This window comes from Impatiens glandulifera, chromosome 1 (assembly GCF_907164915.1).
Source record: "Impatiens glandulifera chromosome 1, dImpGla2.1, whole genome shotgun sequence".
NCBI classification, from domain to species: Eukaryota; Viridiplantae; Streptophyta; class Magnoliopsida; order Ericales; family Balsaminaceae; genus Impatiens; species Impatiens glandulifera.
The window spans coordinates 90,407,190-90,412,817 of NC_061862.1; positions in this window are offsets into that span (position 1 = coordinate 90,407,190).

The window sequence follows — 5,628 nt, forward strand, 5'->3', positions numbered from 1 at the left end:
ATATATATAAATGTTCATGTAAAACCATTAACACATTTATGTAAAAATATTTATATGTTCATGTAAAAGCATTTACGTCTTCATGTAAGTCTGCAATAGAATAAAAAAACAAGCGCTACCAGGTGAAGCTTGCTTCACCTGGGTATTTACAGCACTCAAATGAGTGAAACAAACACTACCAGGTGAAGCTTGCTTCACTCAATATTTACAGCGCTGATAGAAGTGAAGCAAACTTCACTTGATATTTACATTTGTAAGATATTTAAATTAGTTTATTTTAATTATTTTATATGATTATATATTAAATATATATATATAACAATATATTCAAAAAAAATTTGTAATGTATTTAAATAAATTTGTAAAACAAAATATTTTTAAATTTATTTGTAAGATATTTAAAAAAAATTATTTAAATTATTTTATATTTTATATAATTATATATTAAATATATATAAATGTTCATGTAAAACAATTAACACATTTATGTAAAAATATTTATATGTTCATGTAAAAGTATTTATACTTTCATGTAAGTCTGCAAAAAAAAAACAAAAAACAAGCACTACCAGCTGAAGCTTGCTTCACCTGGGGATTTACAATGCTCAAATGAGTGAAACTAGCACTATCAGGTGAAGATTGCTTCACTCAATATTTACAACGCTGATAGAAGTGAAACAAACTTCACTTGATATTAAATTTGTAATATATTTAAATGAATTTACTTTAATTATTTTATATGATTATATATTAAATATATATATATAAAACAACATGTTCAAATTATTTTGTAATATATTTAAATAAATTTGTAAAACAAAATATTTTAAATTTATTTGTAAGATATTTTTAAAAAAATATTTAAATTATTTTATATTTTATATAATTATATATTAAATATATGTAAATGTTCATGTAAAACCACTAACACATTTATGTAAAAACATTTATACGTTCATGTAAAAGCATTTATGCCTTCATGTAAATCTGCAAAAGAATAAAAAAACAAGCGCTACTAGGTGAAGCTAGCTTCACCTGAGTATTTACAGCGCTCAAATGAGTGAAACAAGCACTACCAGGTGAAGATTGCTTCACTCAATATTTACAGCGTTGATAGAAGTGAAACAAACTTCACTTGATATTAAATTTGTAAGATATTTAAATGAATTTACTTTAATTATTTTATATGATTATATATTAAATATATATATAAAACAACATGTTCAAATTTTTGTGTAATATATTTAAATAAATTTGTAAAACAAAATATTTTAAAATTTATTTTTAAGATATTTTTAAAAAAAGTATTTAAATTATTTTATATTTTATATAATTATATATTAAATATATGTAAATGTTCATGTAAAACCATTAACACATTTATGTAAAAACATTTATTCGTTAATGTAAAAAAATTTATGCCTTCATGTAAGTCTGCAAAAAAATATAAAAAAAAAAATAAGCACTATTAGGTGAAGCTTGCTTCACCTGGGTATTTACAGTGATCAAATGAGTGAAACAAGCACTACCAGGTGAAGCTTGCTTCACTCAATATTTACAGCGTTGATAGAAGTGAATCAAACTTCACTTGATATTAACATTTGTAAGATATTTAAATTAATTTATTTTAATTATTTTATATGATTATATATTAAATATATATATATATAACAACATGTTAAAAAAAACTTTTTTAATATATTTAAATAAATTTGTAAAACAAAATATTTTAAAATTTATTTTTAAGATATTTAAAAATATATATTTAAAATATTTTATATTGTATATAATTATATATTAAATATATATAAATGTTTATGTAAAATCATTAACACATTTACGTAAAAACATTTATATGTTCATGTAAATCTTCAAAAGAATAAAAAAATAAAAACAAGATACCAGGTGAAGCAAGCTTCACCTGATAGCGCTTGTTTTTTTTTGTTTTTTTTGCAGATTTACATGAAGGCATAAATGCTTTTACATAAATATGTTATTGGTTTTACATGAACATTTATATATATTTAATATATAATTATATACAATATAAAATAATTTAAATATATATATATTTTCTAAATATCTTAAAAATAAATTTTAAAATATTTTGTTTTATAAATTTATTTAAATATATTAAAAAAATTGAATATTTAGTTTTACAAATTCATTTAAATATTTTTACAAAATAATTTAAATATCTTACAAATGTAAATATCTAGTGAAGTTTGTTTCACTTTTATCAGCGCTGTAAATATTGAGTGATGCAAGCTTCACCTGGTAGTGTTTGTTTCACACATTTGAGCGCTGTAAATACCCAGGTGAAGCTAGCTTCACCTGGTAGCGCTTGTTTTTTTATTCTTTTGCAAATTTACATGAAGTCATAAATGTTTTTACATGAACGTATAAATGTTTTTACAAAAATGTGTTAGTAGTTTTACATGAACATTTACATATATTTAATATATAATTATATAAAATATAAAATATTTTAAATATTTTTTTTTAAAAATATCTTACAAATAAATTTTAAAATATTTTGTTTTACAAATTTATTTAAATATATTACAAAAAAATTTGAACATTATATTTTATATGTATATATTTATTATATAATCATATAAAATAATTAAAATAAATTAATTTAAATATCTTACAAATGTAAATATCAAGTGAAATTTACTTCACTTCTATTAGTGCTGTAAATATTGAGTGAAGCAAGCTTCACCTGGTTGTGCTTTTTTCACTTATTTGAGCGCTGTAAATACCCAGGTGAAGCAAGCTTCACCTGGTAACGCTTGTTTTTTTATTCTATTGCAGACTTACATGAAGACATAAATTCTTTTACATGAACATATAAATATTTTTACATAAATGTGTTAATGGTTTTACATGAACATTTATATATATTTAATATATAATTATATAAAATATAAAATAATTTAAATAATTTTTTTTAAATATCTTACAAATAAATTTAAAAATATTTTATTTTACAAATTTATTTAAATATATTACAAATTTTTTTGAATATATTGTTATATATATATATATATATATATTTAATATATAATCATATAAAATAATTAAAATAAACTAATTTAACTATCTTACAAATGTAAATATCAAGTGAAGTTTGTTTCACTTCTATCAGCGCTGTAAATATTGAGTGAAGCAAGCTTCACTTGGTAGTGCTTGTTTCACTCATTTGAGCGCAGTAAATACCCAGGTGAAGCTAGCTTCACCTGGTAGCTCTTGTTTTTTATTTTTATTTTTTGCAGACTTAAATGAAGGCATAAATGTTTTTACACTAACGTATAAATGTTTTTTATATAAATGTGTTAGTGGTTTTACATGAACATTTACATATATTTAATATATAATTATATAAAATATAAAATAATTTAAATATTTTTTTAAAAAATATCTTACAAATAAATTTTAAAATATTTTGTTTTACAAATTTATTTAAATATATTACAAAAATTTTTACATGGATATAAAATTTTCACTTCTATCATATAAACTGCTTTTACATGAATGTATTTTATATTCACCTGAGTGAATATAAATCAATCAGTTTTACATGGACAACCTTATATAAAACAGTGTAGAATGTCTCTTCAATGGTTATGTAAAATAGAGTGAAGCGAATGAAACTTCACTCATTTCTGTTTCTGCTGAACCCGGAATAAAATACGGGTTCCGGGTTCTCTTTCTTCCTTTCAACTCAATTTTAATTTATTAATATAATAATAATGCTGAGTTTTGATTGGTCCGCAACAGGGGAACACCCAATTCGGTAGCAGAAGATCTGATCTGATTATAACTACCTACACTTGTTACAAGAATGTAAAAGCAATTATAATAATTAATATTCTTATTTTCCCTTAATTTTATAAATTATTAAAATTTTAATTTCTTTATTATATTTTAAAACATAGTAATAATAATAATAAATTATATCTAAATATTAATTTAAATTTAACATTTTTATTTAATTTTTTTATTTATATTTTTTTATCTCTATAAAAAATTATATTATTTTAAGTATAAAAATTTTTAATGTGATATTTTTATACATAGTTAAATATAATTATTATTTAAAAATAATAAAAATGTTAATTAAAAGAATAGTCATGTATAAAATTAATTTATAAAATAAAATTATATTTCATTATTAATAAATAATATTTATAATTAATTATATAAATTACTAATATTATTATTATTAATCAATACAACTTATATCTATATAATTTATTTCTAAAACTAATTTATAATTATAACATTCTAATTTCAAATGTTATTTTATTAAAATTATTATTATTATTAATATTTTATTTTAAACAAATAATTAATATTATTTCAATATTCAAATATTTATAATAATACATAAATTTTAAAATTAAATATTAATTAATATATAAATAAGTTTTACTTGTATAATTATATAAGTTAAATTATAAAGAATTATATATAAAATAATATAAATCATATAATAATATTATTTATTTTAAAAATATATTTATAAAATAATTATATATTATATTTTTATAAAATTTAATCTAATTAATAATACAAACTATTTCTAATAAATATTAAAATAATAATTTAAAAAAATATAAGATTAAAATAGTTTTTTTTTTTTCATTTCTTACTATTTTTTTTATACCACCCACCAAACACAAAATAATAAAACATATATAATTTAAACATATTTTTAACTCCTAACCAAACACTAATAACTTATACATCTTATTACCACCTTATAATTTATACCCTTACAACTTATACCTATATAACTAGTATATTGTACCAAACACTATCTCTATATATATATATAATTAAATAATTTATAAGTTAACTATTTTGTAAAATATATATTTAAATATAAAATTAATTAAATATAATAATAACAACACTATAAAAAATTATAAAAAGTTTATATTTACAAAATTAATTATATTAATTAATTTATATTTAAATAAATAAATATAAATTTATTTATAAATATAAATTTATTTTTTTTATTATAAAATCGTATAAAATTATAAATATTTATAATCTCGTAAAATCTTATTATCATAAATATAAAATCGTAAGAATTCAACTATTTAAGAGTATACATAAATTCAGACTAATTAACCTTCTCTAAATTCTTAATATTTTAAGAGTCAATACAAATTTTTTAACCGTTTTAGTGTAATTAGAGCCGGTCTCAGTCTCGGGTCTCGGTCTCGAGTTTTGGGCTGCCCCAATCCCATGAAAAAAATGTGTATTTTTTTTTTTACTTTAGTTGTAGTTTAAAAAAATAATAAAAAAATTGTTTTTGGTGAGAGTTAGCCCATAACAAAATAAAAAAAAAAAAATTATCTTGAACGATCATACTAAACATTTTATGTTTAAACTACAATAAATTTTAACTAAATATCTTATTTGTTAGGAGATTTGATGTCCAAAATATTTTACTTTGTTTAGTAAATGTGTTGTTCCTTGTCCTGATTGTTGAGCTTACCTTCGAAGAGAGTAATGTTCAACAAAAAAAAAATAAAAATTGATATTTTTGAGAATTTAGACTATTTTATTTCTTTTTTATATATCAAAATTATGAATTAATGAAAAAACTTT